Source organism: Sceloporus occidentalis, unplaced genomic scaffold, assembly GCF_023333645.1.
Source record: "Sceloporus occidentalis isolate IW3139 unplaced genomic scaffold, rSceOcc1.0.p SCAF_4, whole genome shotgun sequence".
Lineage (NCBI taxonomy): Eukaryota > Metazoa > Chordata > Lepidosauria > Squamata > Phrynosomatidae > Sceloporus > Sceloporus occidentalis.
In genome coordinates, this window is record NW_028316984.1 from 33683342 (window position 1) to 33706568 (window position 23227).

Consider the following 23227-nt stretch of genomic DNA (forward strand, 5'->3'; position numbering starts at 1 on the left):
TGTATACATATATGTTCATATGTGTATGGGAGGGAGGACACATGGGATGCATGTGTATGCCTCTCTCTCTGTGTTGTAATGTTAGATTAGGAAATAAAGTTTTTATTTATTAAGTGCCTGTCCTCACAAAACTAATGTTTGAGCAAGAGCAAAACAGGGCTCACAAGATATTAGCCCTGGCACCAGTTTTCTCCCCATTTGGGAGAAAGGTGGGAAATAAAACAATCAAATAAATAAATAAAATTTTCAGTGCTAGATTTTAACCTTGGACAATGAATTATAAGTAACAGAAGGAACACATGCAGGCTACATTTTTCACATCAATTAATAATAAAAATCAGCTTCACCAAATTTTATAGTTCAGTGTAGAGTTTCTAGGTGAGAACATGCAATATTCAGACATGACTGAGCCCCATAAAGCTAAATATGACATGCTTGTTTCTCCTAATGTTTGGGGTATCAGCATCTACATTTTAAAAAGTAGTCGCACCCTTTGTCATGTTCTTCAGTGTAAGAACACAAGCTTTGCATGCAGAAGGTTCCAGGTTCAATATTTGGCATCTTCTGATAGAGCTAGGCAAGAACACTGCCTGAAGCCTTGGGGGAGAAACTGTCAGCCAATGTTAACCACACAGGGCTACATGCACCAATGGTCTAATTCTTATTCACTAATGTGACCTACAGCCAGCATTGTGTAGTGATTTGAGCACTGGACTACAATTCTGGAGATCAGGGTTCAATTCTCCGCTTGGCCATGGAAACCCATTGGGATTTCTCTGAGGCTGAGAGTGTGTCACCTGGGGCCTGTCACACACTCTCAGACTCAGAAAACCCAGTGATAGGGTCACCTTAGGGTCACCATAAGTCACAAACAACCTGAAGGCACATAGCACCAACAACGTAACTTGAACCCTGGATGCTGCAGTCCCAAATATCATACTTGGACTCTTCTAAGCTATGGAGTTATGTACATTTTGAGAATGCAGTCAGATGCTGTTGTCCTTTGCGGTAAATACAGAAATGGTTGCATTTACAAGTCTATAATTATGTGCACAGCTACTCCCATACTATATACTGTATATACTCATATATAAGTCTAGAAATTTTAGTTAAAAAATCAACCCAAAAAAACTGGATCGATTTATCCACGGGTTGATGTAAGCACTGTACTTTAAGTCTTATATATGTAAAAGAAGAACCATCCCCTTTTTCTGAAGTGAGTGGTAAAAGGCGAGAGCTTAGTCCATCCTGGGAGCACCAAAAAGAAGTATGGGTCCCCTCTACTCTCTCATCTATCCAGTCTTTAGGATCAGCACAAATAGTTAATGTCTGCTGGAATTTTCTAAGTTCTTTGGCATGATTTCCTTTTGCATCATCCTTTACATCCTTTGTTGCATGCCCCTAAGTTTTACCCTCGACATATCCATGGGTCATATCAAAATCCATAATTCTGGCCCCCAAACCTGCCCTCAGCTTATACATGAAGTCGACATAGTTGAGTATATACGGTAAGCTATATGAAAATCTTCTAAAAGGATCTGTATTAAGTCTATTCTTTCAAGATGACACACTTTCTTGATTTAGCACAAATAAAAATCAATTCTACTGTTTGAAATAACTGCACTGTACTCAAGAGTTTATTCAAGGAGTAAATGGTAAAGATTTCTAGCTACCTTTGGTGAACAGGAGGCATTAAATACATTTGTGGTCTAGATCTTCAGTAAATGAAAATCTAAATGATTGATATGTCTGGATTCCATTCAGTTAATGAATGTGGACAATTTTATGTTTAACATAGGAGTTTGTGAGAAAGATAAACAGATGTGGCAGCTGGGATCTTTTAAAATGCATTAATAAAACGTAAGCGTATAAAGGGTTGATTACCATTAAGGTCCTATATTGTTTGGGTCCAGTTTACTTACAGGATCATTTCACTCAGTCAGGACTAGGATGACAACTGTCATCCAGAGGACTCCCCCCCCCCAACCATCCCCAAACTGTGGAATGACCGGACAAAAGAGATTTTAAAGCTGGATATACTGTCTGAATTTAAACAGCACTAAAGACCAGTCTCTTCTGGCAGGTCTACCCAGATGCTTTTTAAATTATAAATGTTAAAGGATGAATTGACTGTTTTGAATATGTTTTGGTTTTATATGTTCTTTTAACAGGGTTTTTAAAACAGGTCTCATGTGTATTTAAATGATGTTATGTATCTAATCTATGGATGTATTTTAATCTGTTGTGGTTCCCCACCCTAATCCTTATTGTTGTTGTTGTCATTATTAGAGCCAAACATGGTGCTACTCAACATCTAACCAAAAAAGAAGACATTTTAAGAACTTGGGGGGTTGGGATGTGTGAGCAAAGGTAAATAGGATTTTGCTCTATAGCAGTGATTCCCAAACTTTGGTCCTCCAAGTGTTTTGGACTTCAACTGCCAGAAGCCCCAGCCAGCTTCGCCAACAATCAGGAATTCTGAGAGCTGAAGTCCAAAACATCTGTAGGGCCAACATTTTGGAACCATTTGGGTCAGTAGCATCTTGGGAAAAGAACTAAAGACTAAAAGATAAAAAGTCAATGTGTTAGCAATAGACTATTGGACTATGACAAACGAGACTGAAGTTCAAATCCTTAAGTCGCTCATAGAATGATTGAGACAAATCTGAAATTGTGATGCTGTTATTAAAATTATTTTGTACTTGTTATAGCATTTGAAAATAAATTTGTTACCATTACTCCATCTTACTCCTTAGTTTTCATTATCTGCTTTAAAAGAAAAAAAAATGAAGTTTCCATATCTCAGGATCTGGCCCCTTTCCCTAAGCCTTGGAATAAGGGGAGAAACCTCAGTACAGAGTATTGTGCTGTCTTGAACAAAAGAGAACAGTTTTTTAAAGTGTTTGCCACTGGCCCTGCTATTGCAGGTGGCTTCAGAGCAGCTGATACAGACTCAAAGTTTTTCAGAACACAGCCTGTACCAGGGCTCAGTGAGAAGTAATAGACAATGGGGGACAACAATAAGCTGCCTCAATAGTGTATCTGGAGTTGCTGAGTATGGTACTACAGGACTGTTGCTTTGTGGCTTGTCCTGTCTTCTTGTTAACTTTCCTAATTCTTTTCCTACTTTCCTCAGCCTACACTAAATGCTTGAAGTCACAGTTTTTGGACAGGTGTCACCTCCAGGGGGAGGGGGGCATCAGCAAAAAATGAATGTTCATCCTTTCTCCTTTGCAGCTGCTGCAGTGCCACTCTACTCATGAGTAGAGCACCATTGTGTCAGTGAGGTAGGAAGGGCTGCACTCAGCCTTCTCCGCTGCTGCAATGCTGTTGTCCCCATGAGTAGAACAGTGCCATGGCAGTGAGGTTGGGAGGGGTGTGGAGGAGGCCATGACAAAGCCAAGAGAGGGGCACTCACCCCTCCTCAGCCCGCAGCAGGAGGAGGGCCTTACCAGGTTTCACCCTCTTCTAGGGTGTCAATGGGTGCAGGCCACACCCCTGCATCCCCCTACTGTCACCACTGGATATCATTAAGCATGATAGATTAAGCAGCAACCACGATTGTTTAAAGTATGTTATTCAAATAAAGAAGTCTAACAAATTAAAAGTATTTCTTTGGGGGGGGGGGGAATTGGCTTTGAACATACGCAATAACTTTCCCTAGCTCTGTCTTGACAGCTCAACAAATGTTTCTTTTGAGAACACATGAGAGTAGTAGGATAATTTTCAAAGAAAACAGAAAGTTTTCCAAATTCTGCCTTTAATGGGCTGATTCCATTAATTAGTGCCTCTCTCTGGCCATCTATTCCATTCTGTTTAATTCTGTTCCATTCTGTTGTGTCCCATCCCAGTCAGCTTGTAGAAGGCACCCTCATCCTTAGGATAATAATCATCATAATAATGATGCCAAAATTATCAAGCATTTTTGGTGAGGGGGAACTGTGAAATACTGTGATATTCACCATGTTCCAACAACATCTGATATTCACCATTTTCCAACAATGCTTATTTTTAGACGCAAGTTGAAATCTTACTGTCTTTACAAATTTTCCTTTTGTAGACCAACCTACCTTCTGTTTTATGGACAATATACAATAATTTTCTAATTCTGTATACTGTTTGGGTTGCATATTTTAGCATTATTGTACATTAGCTCTATAGTGGGACCTCAGGGGGATCTGTTCTGGACACCCCCCCCCCCCCGATACAAAAATCTGCAGGACATCAAGTTCCATTGTCCCCAGTGGCAGCGCATGCATGCAGCCACACTACCATTAAGGATAATGGGACTTCAGATGAATGACAAGTTCATAGATGGCAAGTCCACAGATAACGAGGCTCCACTATATATGGCTTTTAAATATATATAGTAAGTAAATAAGTTTGTATGTAAGTAAATAGACACTTGTTAGAATTTATTCTTGGACAGAACATTTCCTGCTACTGCATGTGGTACATGAAGTGTACTCATTTAAAGATCCTCTGCTATAGAAAAGAAATTCACATAATCATGTAATCCCTGAGGAAAAAATAGTGATGATTTGGTTTGTTTATTCTAGCAAAATTTATTGGGTTGTATTCACTTGATGTTCAATAATTAGCCTTCCCAAAATATACCAAAATATTCATTCCTCCCACCTATATTTTATAATGATACAATGGGTCCTCTAATTTGCTTTTTACAAAACATAGGTCTCATACTGTAGGGTCTTGCTAGCTTAAAATGTTTAAAGCTTTGGACTAAATTCATCAATGGTGACCTTAAATGGATAGAGGAGGTCAAACCACAGATAATCAGATTCTGATGACAAGAGGTCAACATGACATCTGCCTCTCCTATCTGCTGCTTGGCTACATGATTGAGCATACATCTCTACCCTTTCAGAGCCTCTGAAGCATATATGGTAATCAGGAGAGTTCCACTGAATTCAAATTACTAGGTTAAATGGTAATTTAGCAAAGAGGCTCCAATCCTTTTCATTCTCTAATGTCCAACTTCGTGACTGAAAAGGTCTGTAGTATTTATTTGTGGCACACCAATAACTCAGGTTCTTGTGGCTGTGGGTTTTTGTTTTGTATGGATTTTTTTTCCATGTGTGCCTCAGACATTTCCTGATGGAACAAAGCAGTGCATCTGCAAGCACAATGCATGTCTACAAACCCAGTTTACAGCATGAAAATGCATGCAGAAGTGAGATTACACATAGGCATTAGCCTTACATCCTTGCTTCAAACCATTTCAAGGCCAACAAAAACCTATAGGTCCTTCTAAAGATTGATCTTGCTGGTGAATGGCTTATGCTGCTGGAGCTGACAAGGAAAAATACTACTGGTGATGAATAACAAACCTATCCGCTAGAGCTGGCAAGAATCTTTTATTCTAAGAAAATTACTTATTTTAAGAATGCTGCAATTCAAATCAATTCTATAAAATGCATGACTTCAGCTTCAGACTATCTACTCCTTTGAAAACCTAAGTAGTAATAGAAATATTGGGGGGAAATGCCTTAATTCAGTAGCCCTTGCTCCCTGATAATACAACAGACACAATCACACTTCAGCAAATGAAAAAAGCGAAGGAAAGCTAATGACAAGTACAATTGTTATTCTAACAATAATGAAAGGGACTAATAAATTGGGTATGTATGCCTTGGGCAAGCCAAATCATAACTGGTTTGTGGTTTTTCTCTCAATCCAGATTGCTTATCTGTTTCCAGCTTTAAATTTTCTCAGTTGAATTTCTTTTGGAAATCAGGGTTTTATTCAAGCACACAGGCAAGAAACACCACCCAAGCACCTGAGATCAAACATATTTTTTTCTCTAGGCAGTATGAGACCACAGTTCAGGCTCATGGCATTCTGGGATCTGTAGTTTTGTGAGATATTTAGCCTTCCCTGTCAGAGATCTCTGGTGCCACAAAAAACTACAAATCCCAGGATTCTATAGCATGGAGCCATGTCATTAATGTGGTGTCAAACTGCATTATTTCTGCAGTGCAGATGCAGCCCCAGTTGCAAAATACATTCTCTACATATTCAGAGGTTTAATTCCTATCATCACTAGCTCTTTGGGATTACCCCTGAGAAAAACCTATATCCAAAGCCTGCTGCTAGTGAATACAGCCACAGTGGACTAATGGACCTCTGATATAATGCAGATCTTTAGATTACACAATGAGTGGGAAAGATGATATTTCAAGTTCTTTGTATCTCATGGTTAATATAGCATACTCAGAAAGCTCCCATTGTTACTCAGGCTATCATGGAGTGCTTGTGTGGAAATGGGAAAATTATCCCAAACCTTCATTTCCCTGATAAATGTAAATTTCTGATTTTTATCCTAAAATAAATCATGGCTATGTGTCCTTGAATGTATATTTTATTTAAGCTTTCCTTTCGTCTTTCCTTTCTTCACCCATTAGCAGCTGTGCAGTCCAAATACATTAGGATTGCTCTCAACGTACTGTTTAGTCTATCAAAAATATCCCTGCTGAGTGTGTCCTTGCACTTGTGCCAGCTTTAAATTTCAGAACAGTATAGAGTATTCTCAGTTACATCAATCCCTGTATTCTATACACAGAAAGAGCAGAGGAGGAGAATCTCTTCTCCTTTTTGACTATACTGGCTTCTTGTTGCATGCTAAGAGACATTGTGTTGGCTTCTGTATTGATGCTTTGGATGAGTTGTTCAGAATCCACCTCCCACCACTTCAATATTACAAATCCTTTATGAATCACGCCAAATGAGACCCCATCAAACAGCAAAGTCAATCACCACCAGGCATTGCATATTCCATTACTGGATTATATTTACCAAGCTCTTGCAAATATTTCTTACTGAGAACTTTATCGCACCCGCTTTTCCCCCCATTACGGGTACGGGAAGAGGATGCTCATGTGTGCATGCTTGACCAGCCAAAACTGGATTTTATTGCACTCCAAAGTGTCGTCCAAAAGGCCCTGTTCCTTCCCCCAGCGCCAAGCCATCCCCATTCAGTGCTGAGGGGCGTCATTTTCCTCGGTTGGAAGACTTCCGACCAGAACATTTAACACCCCTCAGCACTGAACGGGGATGGCTTGGCGCTGGGGGAAGGAACAGGGCCTTTTGGACGACACTTTGGAGTGCAATAAAATCCAGTTTTGGCTGGTCAAGCATGCACACATGAGCATCCTCTTCCCGTACCTATAACGGGGGGAAAAGCAGGTGCGATAAAGTTCTGAATCTTACACTGAGATTTATGTTCAGTAATGTTTTCTACAAATATACCATAGCTATTCAATTGTAAACAGTCTCCAGTGTAAGGAGCAAACAGCAATTTGTTAAAAATGAACAGGGGTGAAATTTCTCCCTTTTGCAACAACCTCTGAAGCTTCTCAAATAATAATAATAATAATAATAATAATAATAATAATAATACATTTGTCCCTTAACTGAGAGACCATGACAATCCAAAGATTTTCTTTCCAGATACACACACTATACAGTGGACCCTTGTTATACGCTGGGGTTTGGTTCCAACATCTCCCGTGTATAACAAAATCCGTGTATGCTCAAGTCCCATTAAATATAATGACATAGCAAAATGGTGTCCCTTATAAAAAATGGAACATCAATGCAAATTCATACTTTTTTGGAACATTTTCAAACCATGTATGCTTGAATCCGTGTATAAAAAATTAGTGTATAAGAAGGGCCGACTGTATAGGGGAGGGGAGGAGGGATGCAGACCTTGTCAAGATTTGAGAGAGCTGTTCAAATGATTTCTACCCCTATCTACCTACTCTCAAGACCAAGTACCCACAAATCTCCTGCAGCCCAGAGTTACTTTGTACCTTGGCTGGCTTTCCTGCTGAATAGCTTATATCAGTGTTCTTGAGCTGTGACCTGTGTAAAACTGCTTCTCCTGTGCAGATCTCTATATAATAACTAGCTATAATGCAGCCTGACTTCCCTTAATAGCTTAGTAGACAGATGCATGCAGGAGTCAGTCTGCTGAATGACCAATATCTTGCTTATAAGCAGTCTTTTCATAGCCCTTTGTGAAGCAGAATGTTCCCAGAAAGGGCTATTCTCTATTGTTTCTGGAAATTTAAGCAGTACTGTTGATTCAGATTAATGGAGAGTACCTCCTTATGCCTCTGCAGCAGGATCCAAAAGCAACAGGCTAAAATGCAGTTTTTGCAAATAATGATCCATAAAGAAAGACAAAGTACCTGCTTTCAGAACAAAATATATACTTAAAACCAATACCCCTTTGTTGCATTCAAGTTGGATTATCCAGATTTCGAGCTTTATCGGAACATAATATTTTCTTGGCAAGCTAACTAGCCATGTTAAAGCACTCATTATACACAAGTCTTGAGACATTTTTCTCATAATTTCTTTAAAAGCAATCACATAAAGCTGTCAAATCTGAACTTATAAAAAAAATCTGAAGTGAAATAATGACATTTAATATTTTCCATTTTAAGCCCTAATATGAATTTCACATCACAAGAGAATCTTTTTTGAGCTGTAACTCAATTACTTTGCTCACATTTAAAAAAGAAACAAACATCTGAACTGCCTTTGGATGTCTCCTTTATTTTGCCTTCAATAGCTGAAAGATGACTAATTCAGTAGCAGTGCATATCCTATGTTAGTGTACACTTAACATATTCACTTGAATAGGACAGAAAATGTGGATAAAATGGGATCTAAGATCTACTTAAAATGGGGGAGAAAAGACTGACTTACCACAGAAAAAGACACTTGGAGGCTGTCGGCACAATAACCAAGGAAGAAGGCAGGCAAGTTTATACTGGAGAACAATGCACAACCTACTTCAAAACAGGTTAAGATCACTTGTTCCTGATTTCTGATAGTTTCGCAGTATGGCTTGCTGAGTGAGCCAGTCTTCAAAACACTGCGAATAGGATATGAATGACCCTATGCTTCCAAATGGGAACCCAATACCTGGATTATACCAAGAGGAGAGTTGGACACACACACACACAAAAGCTTAGGTCAAATGATACCAAAGATGAAAGATCCTGTTATTAGATCTGATTCACATTCATAGGTGAATAGTGTAGTGTTCCATGGAGCCAACAAAGATTTGTTAATAAATTATTCTGTTATTTAAAACCTGTTTGATAGCTACAAAATACTGTGACATCCTCAAAATCAGATCGGGTCAACCACTTCGCAATGTTCTAAAGATACAAGTCCCTTTTGTGATCAACAGTTCTCTGAATGTGACAATCCTCTCTCTATATAGATGAGGAATACATGGGGTCCTACAGGTAATGTTGGACTGTTGTTCCCAGCATTCCTCAACACTGTTTATGGTGGCTTCAAGGAGTTGCAGTCCAACAACAATATCTGGAAAGATACATTTTCACTACTAGATGGATACTGATGTTGAATGTTATGGGAAGTCCAGACAGATTTGACCTAAAACAATTTTGCTGTTTGGGGCAAAGGACAAGATGGCACTACTTCTCCATTCAACATATATATGGTGGCTTAGCTTGTGCTGAACCTTACCTCAGCACAATGGGAGAAGGTCTACCACCATGTCCAAGGGGACAAGGAATGCAGGGCAGGCCACATGTCAAAGACGGTTCAGTTATTCACCACCTCACTGTCGTTTACCTTCCTTCAGGACCTGTGGACCGATTCTACTTTGGGGCACAAAGAGTGTGGTCTATGGGTCCCAGAATGCTTTGCATCTTTTATTTTCAAATATGTTGAAAAGACTCCTCTGCACCCTCTAGGTCTGAGAAGGGGGAGTTTTTACATTTTCTGCCATTTCAAGCAGGAAATTTTTTCCCAAAAGAGAAAAAGCAACCTTATGCCTAAAACAGGCCAGAGAGCACCCTCTACCCAAACACGGCAAAATTGTCTCCCACAGCTCTGAGAACACATGAGGATGGACGTTTTGGAGGTCGGGGCAGGAAGGAAGGACACTGTCCAGATCTAGCTGAGTGTGTGTGTCTATGTGTAGACTCCAGACTTGGAGCACTTGTCCACCCCAGCTCTGCTTATTGGTGGGGCCAGTTGTCATCATATCTTAATTATAGCTCTTCACTGTTTTCCCATTGTTTTTTCCATCTTTCTTCTTGTGAGAGAAAATTGAATCTTTCAAGAAGGAAAGATGGAACAGCTGTTCGAAGCCTTTTGACTTGTGGTGCTTGGAGTTATCCATCTGGGAAAACTCTGAGTAGTTTGCAGCAGAGCTCCATGGAGTCTATTTTGCTATGCTGCCAATGAACTGCTAGCTACTGAGGTGAGATGACTAGTGATTACCACCTCTGTTTGCTCAGAAACAGATGGCCCAATGGCAATGTGTTAAAAACAACCAAACATTGAGCTTCCGGGCATGGTGCCCCACATTATAATAAGTACATAAATACATCTCCAGTAATTCTGTGCCCTGAAAGAGATGTTCTGTTCAAGGCATGCTGGAAAATTATCTGCTGACAAAATCAGGGAAAGCAGGGTCATGGACCCTTTGCAGGGAAAATGCTCAGACACTGAAGGTAAATTAAGTGACCAATTGTTTGTGCTGTGCATAGGCAGGGAAGGGACTAACTCTGAAGAGATTTGGCAGTAAATAGCCCAGACATTCCCAACTGTGTGTGCATTCAGATAGACAGATCCTAATGCTACCCATACATAGGCACTGTGCAGCTATTCCACAGATTTTCCCCACTCATAAATTGGGATATTCATAAAAGGACACATCACTAGCTAGATCACCATAACCCTTTGTAACACCTCTTCCAGTGGAAAGCTACTGATACTAAGGTAGATCTATTTTCCTTTTACATCAATTTTATCTAGTACTATTGCTGGGAAGGGCAGCTATGAAGTAACGAGACAAGATCCTGAAGTGCAAAGCTATACAGCTGAATAATAAAGTTAGGATTGTTCATGCCATTGTATTTTCCACCTGAAGAAAGCAGATAGAAACAAAATCAACTTGCTAGAGATGTGGTACTGAAGAAGAGTTATGTGGATACCATGGATGGCTAAAACGACAAAACAAATGGGTCCTAGAACAGATCAAACCTGAACTCTCCCGGGAAGCCAAGATGACAAAATTGAGGCTGTTGTACTTTGGTCTCATGAAAAGGCATCACTCACTAGAAAAGATTGTATGACTTGGAAAGGTGGAAAGTGGTAGGATGGAAGGAAGGTGGCATTACAGATGGGTATTTAATCTGCAGAACCTGAACAGGGCTGTTAAGGACAGGGGGGGCTTGGGGGTGCCTCATTGACAGAGTTGCCATGAGTTGAGGTCAGCTTGAAGGGAGTTATTAGCAAGTGCTCCAATCACAACTAATTATATGCGTAAGAAGCCTGTGAAAGCAAGATGGGTTCTTTCACCATCTCCCCCCATTTTTCCTCTAATATTCTGGGTCACAATGTGTCAATCTAGTAATATAAGACTTCAGAAGAATAGCAATTTTCATGGCTTGCTTCACTGTGTTATAACACAATCTCTCTTACATATTGACTTTTTGCAATATGCTGTATGGATCAATAACATAGACTCCTGAACTCAACTTCTCATATAACTTTTCAATTTAAAAGCAGTAAGTGATAAGGGTACATATTTTATTGCAACCAGAAGAAACACTGTTGCCAACACAATTTTCTTACGCAAAGTGATCTTGTGACACCTTTGAAACTACCAATGTGAAAAAGTTGTATGAAGCTTTTGTAGCCTTTTCCCTGCAAAGGGTCCATGACCCTGCTCTTCAATATTATCTTATTTTATTGTATATTCTTTGTTTCCAGTCTATGAAACCTTATCCTACAACATCTTTCACTCAGGTAATCTCAAAGGTGCTACAAGATCCCTTTTCATGCTGATACTCCAGAATAGCATGGCATTGTCCCTGAGTATATGAATAGCTTTTTACTTTATTCAGGCTGTGGCACAGCACAACATTTATGCCCTTGCACAACAGTATGATTTTTATTTTTTGTGATCCTGTGAGTTGTTGTTACCAAACAGCTCATTGGATTAGGAAGATAGGTTACTGTGACAATATTATGTCTCTCAATTCTACCTCCATAGAAAGCAGTTTTTTAAATTAAAAAAAAAAAAGGGGGGGGGGGAATTCCTGGTTAATGTTTACCACCTCTTTTTCTTCTGAATGTACAGTAACAGATCCAGAAAAGGCCAGTTGTATGTCAAACTCCCTGCTGAAGGCTTCTCTGTAGTGTATCAGAAAGAGATATGACAACATGACTAATGCCTTAGGAGAGCATAGAGAAATTTCCTCTTATGAAATGTACAGCTGGGAAGCACTGTGGCCAATATCACAGACAGGAAGGTACAATTAATCTTATCATGAGGGGCCCAGGGCTAGGAGGTGCAATTGCATATCCAGGGATATCTCAGTCTCTCTCCCTCATTCTCATTCACCCTTGCTCTCACAGACATATGCACACACCAAAAAGCTGCCCTGCAAACATACAGTATACAATAGCTAGAAAACCCTGTCAGCAGCCTTAAGCAGCAACACTGCTACACTGCTTTTTATCATGTATTGTCTATGATCCACTGATCTCCTATCTTCCAAGGGTCCTGTACCCTTACCCCAAAATGTACATTTTGCATATATTTAATGGTTGTTTGACTGCTACACAAATAATTGTTCATGCATTATGTGTCTTCTGGGATCAGTATCTTTGTTTATAAAAATAAACACAGTTGATCTATGTTTTCAAGCAGCAACATGACTTCTACATTAGTGCAGGTAGGAAAAACAAAGTAATATGCCACAGGTACAACTGAGTCAGCAATGACTGCATGATTGCTGTCTCCCCTTCTAATCCAGTGAATTCAAGGCAATTCATGAGAGGAAGATACTTTAATTTGAGGTAGGGGGATAGGGCACACTGTAATTAGATCAAATAATAATTAATTAATAATTTGTTTTATTTATATACCGCTATTCCAAAGATCATAGCGGTGAACAGCAAGTAAGCTAATTAGCAAGTAAGCTAATTTGCCCCCAACAGTCTGGGTACTCATTTTAGCGACCTCGGAAGGATGCAAGCCTGAGTCGAGCTTGGGCCCTTTTGCTGGTCTTGAACTTGCAACCTTGTGGTTTTGAGTGAATGGCTGCAGTACAGGCATTTAACCACTGCGCCACCAGGGCTCCTGGTGGCACAGTGACCTGAGACATTTTCCAAATCCAGTTTTAAGCCACTTCAAATCCTCGAAAAGGCATTGATGGATAATACTCTGGAGTTGTTTGATCAAAAAGCCTAATGTAATTTAATACTGTACTAAATTTTGAATTTAACGTACATATAAAAAAGACACTTAATATACTGTACTGTATGTACTGTATCAGATCTACTATACTGTAAATTTGATATAGACACAGTATGGTATTAACATGGATTGACACTACACATGATTATAAAACACTATAAATATGGTTTAACTGTAATTTAAAAAATTGCATAGGGCACTTCATATCCCCTCCATCTAAAGCCACACACTGTTAAATCTGCCTTCTCTGATCATAAGAATAGCTTGCTTACCTCTAACTGTAGTTCTTTGAGTGGTCGCCTGTGAATTCACATGTATGAGTCACACAGTGCCTGCAAAGCCTAACCTTGAAAACTTCCACAACTTGAGTGACTTTTTGGTAGTTGTCTTACCCACCTCTTGTGGCTGATCTAGTGTGCCTCATTCTTTTCCCTCAGTTCTAATTCTCTGTTGTGAGAACTTTAACCTCAACAGGAAGAGAAGGAAACCACAGGGAGAAGGAAGAGAGGTTGTGAGAGTTTGGAGATGACCACTTGAAGAAACACAGTTACATCTATGCAACCTCTTCCTCCTTCATGGTGTCTGTGACACTCCTTTGTGGGAAATTAGTAAACTGCTCACCCAATAGGAGCTTGTGTCATCATCTCAGCAGACAAAAACCACTCTCCCAAATGTTAGATTATCCCAGCATTTAGTCCGTAGTGTCTGATGAATATCCAAGGGTGTGATCATGTAGCAGCTGTATAAGTCCTGCAGAGGATCACCATGAAACTGAATCAGGCACCACAGTCCTTGCTGAGCGACACTCCCGGATTGGTGGGGGCAAGGGCCTACAGTGTGCAGTGAGAGTGTAACACTCCAGTTTCACAGTTCCCATTTTACTCCCTGCATAAGACAACTTTCCAGTACTGGAGTGTGTCCACATGACCATTTAGTGGCCTGCGGGGGAAGGATGCAAGGCAATATCTGGCTGATATTCCACAGTCAAGAGAATAGAATAGATCCCACTTTTCCACATCTCCACTTTGAGTAAGCTAGCTGAGTTTCTTGTCATTTTTTGCATTTAAGAAGCCTTACTCATCAAGCTAAATGTCCTCTACGGTAGTTCTAGTATCCAGTGTAAGTCCACAATATCTCTGCAACTGATGAATAACTTAGGGAAAACTGCTTTACTGTAGGAAGAGTGGAATAGACTGCCTTGGGGTGTGGTGGAGTTACCTTCTTTGGAGTTCTTTAAACAGAAGGTGGATGGTCATCTTTCACAAATGTTTGAGTTGTGTATTCCTGAATGGCAGGGAGTTGGACTGGATAGCCCATGTGGTCCCTTCCAACTCTATGATTTTATGATACCAAAGAGAGATTATATATTTTTAAATATAACCAACTGCATGTAGCTATTGCTGGTGCTGAGAACAGAGCTGGAATCAATAAAGGCCTGCTCAGAACACATATAAACAGAAGCTGGCACTGAACAAGAGGCTGCTATCTAGTGACACTGATTGACAATGGTCCCTCTTTTTGACATAGTCTAGGAGACAATGAGTGTGCTGAATGTATAATGAGCATGCTCCGAGTAGGTGAAAGTTGACCATCCCAATATGGAGTCGGTGATATCTGGTATCAAATATGACATGATTCTCTCTATCTATGTTTTTGAATACAACCTGCAAAGCTGGCTCACAATGATTCTGCTGATATATTCCTCAAAGTCCCTACCAAGATGCTATCAAAAATCTGGACCTATACCAGGATCTAGAAATATGCCATGAGCTGAAACTAATTTGCGAGGACAAAAGAGATCTTGAATCCTACTTGTGTACTGAAGGATGAGCACTCTTTGCTTCCAAGTAGAAGCTAAAATGGGGCATGTCACTGTAGCATATTTCTTCTCTGGTGATATCTTGCAAATGGGAACTAAACACGTTGTTGTTGTTGTTGTTAACTGCCCTCACGTATACTAGCAGAATCTTTGTGACAGATAGGATTCAGTGGTCTTGAATGAATAGGAAGATGCTTTTAATAGTGCTGTGGTAGTTGGGGATACAAATCTTAATACCAAAGAAAGTGGAGTACAAAATGTCTCTGAAGTTTATCATAAGGGACCCTCTCCATACATTTCTTTCAATAGTATCATCCAGTGTGCAGGCAGAGAAAGAAGCCGGGATCCAGCAGGATAGGAATGGGGCCAGCAGGGAGGGTAAGCAGGAGAGTGGAGAAGGAAGCAAGGAAGATCAGAGGGCAAAAAAAGAGGCAGGGAGGGCAAGCAGGAGAAAGAGGCAGGGAGGGTATGAGCTCCCCAGGGACTATAGTAGTGGTGGCGGCAGCACCCAGCAAGGGGAAGGAAGGAGCACCACTTCCCATGTGCCTTTTGTGGCCTCCTCACCACTCACCCTGGCTGCCCTTCTGGACTCCTTTCCTTTGCTGTGCCCAACACCTCCATATGTGCCCTGGCTGTGGAAGAAAGAGGCAGGGAAGGTGAATGAGTGGGCAGATGGGGAAAGAGGCAGGAAGGGCAGGCGAGCCCCCTAGGAACCACAATGGTCATGGCAGCAGCTCTCAGTAGAGGAGGAATGGAAGGGACTCCATTCCTTGAGCATGGTCCCCCTGTCACTCACACTGGCCACTCTCCTGGGCTCTTTGTCTGGTGCTTCCACATGCGCTCTGGCTATAGGAGAAAGATGTAGAGAAGGTGAGAGGGTCAGCCGACGGAGAAAGAGGCAGGGAGGGTGTGTGAAGCGTGAACCCCCCAGGGACCAAGTACCACCACTTCCCCATATCCCTTCCCTGGCCCCTCAACACCCCTAAAAGGCTCCATGAAGGAAGCGGGGTATCGCAGATATTCATGGTTTTTCCATTTTCATGGGGATCCTGTGCCCCTAACCCCTGTGAATGTGGCGGGCCGACTGTAGTTTCTCTTAGTTCAACATCAATAGTCAATATCATATTAATTAAAGTTCTATAAAGTACATTTAAGATTAATTTATATGCAAATAAAAATAATAATATTTAACAAACATGAGTGGAGAATTTTATTTTTAATAATAAGTAGGAAGAATTTTAATGAATTAATAATTCATGAAGAATTCATTTTTAATGTATTTCAGCCACTTTTAATCTATTTTATGTATACATAGTTAATTTTATGTATTTTAATTGTTTTAAAAAATATCCTCTATAACAGGTATGGCCCTAAAATATTTAGTGCATCCCTACACACACACTCTAGAGCAGTGGTTCCCAACCTGTGGGTCGGGACCCATTTGGGGGTCGAACAACCCTTTCACAGGGGTCGCCTAAGACCATCCGAAAACACATACTTGCATATAGCAATGAAAATAATTTTATGGCTGGAGGTCACCACAACATGAGGAACTATATTAAGGGGTCGCGGCATTAGGAAGGTTGAGAACCACTGCTCTAGAGGATTTCAAAGGCAGGCTACACAAGTATAGTGTTGACCACTATGGGTCAAAGAGACCATAAAGAAGGAAATGTGAATCTCAGATGTATTTGAAACAAGTCATTCCCATGAAATATGGAATAAATCAAATGAGAGAGTTCCACAGCAGTGCAAGAAGATATCCGCATGTTGTGCTCATCATGCAGGAGGGGCAAAGATTCAGGGGACATCAGCTGGCAAATGCAGAGTGCCCTAAACCTAAACCACTAAAAAGAAAACAGCCTGTAATTAGAAATGGCTGTTGCCTCTGAGACCAAAATTTATTCTAGCCATTTAGAACAACCACGCTGTTATATAGAAAATGGATTAGTCTGTCTATATAACAAATTATAGTTACTGAACACCAGTACTACTCTTCTGCCAGTAACAGCATAGAAAAAGCAAATAAAGATAATAATTAACACGCATTATCAACGGGTAAGAACAGGTTAAATTATATGGGTGGGAGGGAAAGGTGATGAAGCTATTATGTAAATAAATAGGACTAAAAGACTATTGCAATAGCAGGACACGCAATTGCAGGATGATCACACAGATTAAATGAATATAAGCATATGTGATATGTTGCCCCCTTATGGGAACAAAACCAAGATATACAGAATTTATATAATTTTTCTATTCAGATTTATTAAGCACAATGTACCGCAGCTGTGGTTTGCTATTACATGGTTTCCTTTAGAGACCAAAACTATTAAATATAACAACATTCTGCAAATAGCCATGTCTGTTGTACCAAATCTGCTTAGCTTCAAAACTATTGTCCATGGAGCTTTGTTACACTGAATAGTGTTTTTCTTTGAAAAACTGTTTAGAATTTGAAAATTACTAATTTTGTTACTCCAAGCCATTTACATCCTTATCTCTTAAGTGTTTTAGAGAGCTCACACAAATAAACAACAGTTCAAGACATAACACACACTAACAGCAACTGAAAGACATGAAGCACAGCGGTAAAAATTGTTTAAAATATTAGAAAGCAGAGGCTGATTCAAACATAAGGTGAAGACCCTCCAAAAATGTGACGTCTTCAGTAACATCGATAACCGTTTTTGTCTATTATTTCCTTTCCTAAATTCCATCCAACCTTGGAATGTAATTCTCCCACTGAATTACACTGAAATTAAAATGTAACAACAAAGAAGGCATGAAACATGGGCTCCCAGTAGTGCAGCATCTGAAGGCTTCTAATTGTGATTAGCAGCAAGCTCTACTTGGTTATTTCAATTCAAGAAACTATAGTTTAAGCAAACCACAGTTTGCCCGGTCTGAAACTATGGCTGCATCTACAATGCAGAATTAATGCAGTTTGATACTATTTTAACAGCCATGGCTGAATTCTATGGGATTCTGGGATTTGTAGTTTTGTGAGATTGTCTCCTTCTCTCTCAGAGAGCTCTGGTGCCACAACATTCAGCATTCTATAGCATTTAGCTTGACAATTAAAATGGTGACAAACTGCATTAATTCTGAAGTGTGGCAGCAGCCAAATTTAAACAGATTTGATCACCACTACTAGCAGTGTTCATTGTCATGTGCAAAGGAAGGAGTGGGGAACATAGGCAAGATGGAGTGCGGTATTCTCAGAGCCATTATGGCAAAATCAGAGCATGGTTTTGTGTTAGATCTGATGAACTCTAACTGAATGTAATCTAGGACCATTCAAATCAGTGGGATTTCTGTCATCAATGTCAAAGGGATATGGATTTCATCTGAATTACTCATAATTGCCTTTCCCTAAATGATTACAGGCATGACTGAATAAACATTTAAATTACTCACTAAACATCTGCTGTTACAGATAAAATACATCCCAAGCACCAACCTATACATTTTCATTATCCCCTAAGACCAGAGTGATCCATTAGATTTTATTTTTATAAACTGATGCTTTAGTCAGAAATGAGTCATCAGAGAGGATGGTTTCAACTGTCAAAAAAGTGGCATCCTAGAGCATTTTGAAAACAACTTCATCATGTACTTTTCAGGCCAATTTCAGAGGTGTTTTTATTAGCTGATGAACAGTTTCACACTACAGCAGTACTGGTTCCAAGCTCAGCAGTCTACATGTCTATAATAAACCATGTGTCTGTCTGTAGCTGCAAAACAAGAGCCGCCTGCAGAGAAGAGTCTGATGTAATTCTCTTTGAACTAACTTTATCCTGATTTATTAGCCATGGTAGCAAAATCCAAATTTGTGAATAAAACTTGGAATTTTATCAATATGAATATGGTTTTTAAAAGTTGTATATAAACATGGCCATTTTAATACTTTTTTTACATGAATACTATACTTTTTTTACATGAAAATTTCTTCCATTCAGAGTTATACGTTCATAATACTGTTTGGACAGCAGACCTAGTGGTTTTCAGAGATACAGTTCTCAAAATAGTCTAGGGTTTCCACTATGCAACAGGCCCAGCCAGCATAGCCAACAGTTAGGGATAATGAGAGATGCAGTTTATGTAACACCCAAGATTCTATATGTTTCCAATCCCAGGTGTATTACAAGACTTAGATCCAAACTGACTTGACATCTGTCGATAATATGCTCTTGCAGAGTTATTTTTTTAAAAAAAACATGAGTCTACCATGGAAATTATGGCCAAATTTTTATTGAACACAATGAAAGCACAAGTTAGATTTTTATCTAACTAACGTTACCTTGATTTTCTTGTACTGAGATCTGTTTTACATTTCTGAATTTTTCTGCTACATTTTAACTGTTTTGTGTAAAATCCTGGGCAAGTCATACTTTCTCAGACTAACAGGAGTGCAAGGGCAAACCCCCTCTCAAGAAACTTGCCAAGAAAACCCCATGATATGGCCTTAGGGTTGCCATAAGTCAGAAACAATTAGAAGGCACATGACAACAACAACAATTTGATTTGTACAAGTCTAATTTTGAGGTTTACAGTCTGCCTCAATAAGATCGGATAATATCTTGTGGGGAATCTCCCCCCGCCCCCCTCCATGTTAAGGGTAGGGAAAACCAGATCAGGAGAATTTTAACTGCTTTACTCCTACTGCAGTTCCCTGGTCCCTATCCAGAGCAATTCTTTGCATGCTTTAGAAATGCTGAGTTGTTTGGATTTAGTAATTGGTTGGATGAGGACCAGTGAACTGAAACTGAACACAATAGAGGTACCATGGATAGGTAGTTTCCGGATATGGAAAATAGATACTCATTTGCTTCTGGAGAGAGCTGTCCTTCCCCTGAAGGATCAGGTGCACAACTGGAGGTGCTCCTTTATCCAACTTTGTTAATAGAAACCCAAATGTTTTTGATAACATTGGTGAGTTCTTTTGGTGCAGAATTTCCTTAACAGGCATAGACCTGGCCATTGAGATTTATTATTTGGTAACCCCCATATTGGATTACTATAGGGAAGGACCTTAAAAGAGTTAAAGGCTTTCATGGCCGGCATCCATGGTTTTTTGTGGGTTTTTCGGGCTAAGATGCCAGCCATAGATGCTGGTGAAACCTCAAGAAGAAAATCTTCTAGAATATGGCCACATAGCCCAAAAAACCCACAAAAAACCTTGAAAAGAGTTCAGAAACTTTAAGGTAGAATGTGATTGCTAGAATTCTGGCTGTTCTGCCCAGATGAGGAATGATGATCATCATCATTTTTTAATACAGAGTGAAATATTACCGTTTTAATAACATAAATAAGAAAAACAAATCCAGGAAAAAATAAGCATTAGGTTGTACTGGAAGAGTAAATTATCTGCCATTCAGATTAATGGAACTTCAAATTGCCTATTCTGGCTGGTTTATGCTCTAAATAATAATAATAATTTGTTTTATTTATATACCGCTATTCCAAAGATCATAGTGGTGAACAGCAAGTAAGCTAAAATTAGTATAAATTAATTGTCCTAAACATAAAGAAGACTATTTATATTGAATGAAAGAGTTTTGCCTTTGTTGGAGATACAAAACCTCAAAGAGGTAAGTCCCAATCATTTGTATCCCTCTAATAATGTTAAAGTGTCTCTTGACCATATGAGGAATAGGGATTGTTTCATTGCCAAGTTTTACCTATACAGCACCAAAAGGGTTTTCCAGATGTAACAGTATAGAGTCTCCTTTAGAAATTCAGTGCTCTCTGTCTAGGGCTGCATCTACACTGCAGAATTAATGCACTTTGAAACCACTTAAACAGCCATGGCTCAATGCTATGGAATTTGGGAGTTTGTAGTTTAGGGATTAGGCAAGCATCTTTGCCTAATAAAGAAGCCATTGAAGCTTCAAAAGCTTGCATAATTTATTTTAAACAGGGACCTGCTTTAAGCCTTCAAGGAGATTTACAAAAGCAGTAATGGAGTCAACTACCAAAACTTCTTGGGATATTAGGCTAACTCATACATACACAAGTGTAATAAAACACTAAGATGCATTTGTAGAATCGATGTAATTTCAATATAATCTCTTTTCCTCTTAAAACCATCAATGGCTTTTAAAAACTTTACTACAGTCTAAAGTGTCTTGGCTACCATTTTCCTCCTGGACCCCATCATCACTTAGTTCTCAAAGCAAGGTTTTGATTGCAGAGAATATTCAGTTTCAACTGCAAAATACACTTCTACAACACTCTGTTTACTAATGTAAGCTCTTTAGCAGATGCCAACCATTTCTTACTCTCTTCCAAATCACAGTTAAAGATAATGTTATTGAATGTACACAGAGAAAAGAAAATAGAATGTTACATGGCTTTAACACTGTTGAGAGGTGTTAAGAAAATACCATATGAAGCATAAAGGAAAATAGGAAAATACTGGCATGGAGCAATGGATATGCACAGTTTTCATTACAGTACTACAATATTCCAAAGTGGCAATAGCAGTGCTAATTAAATTAATTTATTCATCAGTGCAAATTGATGCACATTCTGGCCTTACTTCTGTTCTTTTTTAAAACCCAGGCTACTTTTCTATTCTTAATTAATTCGAATTGTCCTTGAGAATAATAAGAAAGAGACAGGCTATGACAGAGGAAGAAAGAGATATCATATGCCATATTATGCCAAAATTATTATCATCAGATAGCTGAGGATATGAGGATACTGAGATTGGTGACATCATACACTCTGTGAAAACATATGTAGACTAAATATTTTTTTAGGAAACACACACATATTGAATAGTACAGAACAAGCAATTAGGCCCTTTGTTTCCTTGTCACGACTAAATGAACAGATCAATAAAAGCATACCAAATGTCTCAGAATGTGTGTCTTGCTTCCATTTAGATCTCACCAAATCAATCATTTTACTTTCCTTTGGATAGCTTGATTGACAAAATGGATTGCTTTGGATCACTTATGGCTTACTGTATGATGAAGAAGTTAACAAAATTATTGACAAGGAATTATAATACTTTCTGTGTGGAGAGCAGAATATAAATAGCGTTGTGTAATGCATCATCCATGCTGGAAAAATTATTTTAGATGCTGTAATATCTGATATTTTACAAGGGATAAGAAAATATGCCTGTAGACAGCATGAGAGATGTATGTGCATATTATGTTTCCACATGTGTATTCCGCTGCAGTATTGGCAGCCACATACACAGACAGGGAAGTGTGTCCACATAGCAGTCATGGTCGAGTGTAACTGTCAACAGTGTGGATAAAATAACAGATTTCCTTCTGCACAGTAAAGCACACTGCAATGAGGCCAAAGTGTTTTGAGCTCTACATGTAACATTATGACATTCTGGATCAAAACAACAGTGCTATATTTAACACAGTAATGTTACTTATTACCATGCAATGAGCCAGCATGGTGTAGTGAGTGATTTGAGCACTAGACTAACAGAATTTTAATCTCTGCTCTGCCATGGAAACCCATTGGATGACCTGGGTCAAATCAAACTCTCTTAGCCTCATAGGAAGGCAAGGTCAAACCCCCTTTGACCAAATCTTGCCAAGAAAATCCCCTGATAGGTTTATTTTAGGATCACCATAAGTCAGAAATGACAAGACACAGAACCACAGACACTACTTTACATTGTTTGTTTTTTCAGCAGCTGAAACATAATCTCGGTTACACGAATATCATACCTGCCATGGTTTACTTCAAGTTTCATGCAGAATCATCAAGACCTAGAACACAAAAGACAGTAAGAAATGAAGAGTGAACCACACTTAAAACAGGGCAATTTAAATGTAGCATTTCATATCTTTCCTTTCATGGTATGTTTACTTGGAGGATGATTCCTTCCTAACTACGCCAAGTTGAAGGATACCTGCAGAAAAAAGTTAATGTAACATGCTGGCAGGTTCCTCAGATCACCCACCCCCTTGTTCAAACTACATCTTGAATACAGTCATAATGGCCCTACAACTTGAATACTTCCAGCAAAATCCCAACCATATCTTAGAAAGAAAGCCCTAGCATCCAGTTCTGAGTAAGACCCTCTTTGTCCTGCTTGGTCTGGATTCTGACTACTTAGCTACCTACGTTTAACTATGATGCTTTCTTGA

The 23227-nt window shown here is 39.3% G+C and overlaps 1 protein-coding gene across 3 annotated transcripts in view; it reads right to left on the reverse strand.

The window, feature by feature from the left end:
* Positions 1–23227, reverse strand: part of LOC149313703 (oxysterol-binding protein-related protein 6) — a 118953-nt gene that overhangs the window by 66092 nt on the left and 29634 nt on the right. For all 3 annotated transcript variants that reach the window (XM_089519675.1, XM_089519674.1, XM_089519672.1), the window contains exon 2: positions 22805–22846. The gene's annotated coding sequence lies outside the window, so the exon portion shown is untranslated. The remainder of the gene's footprint in view (positions 1–22804; positions 22847–23227) is intronic.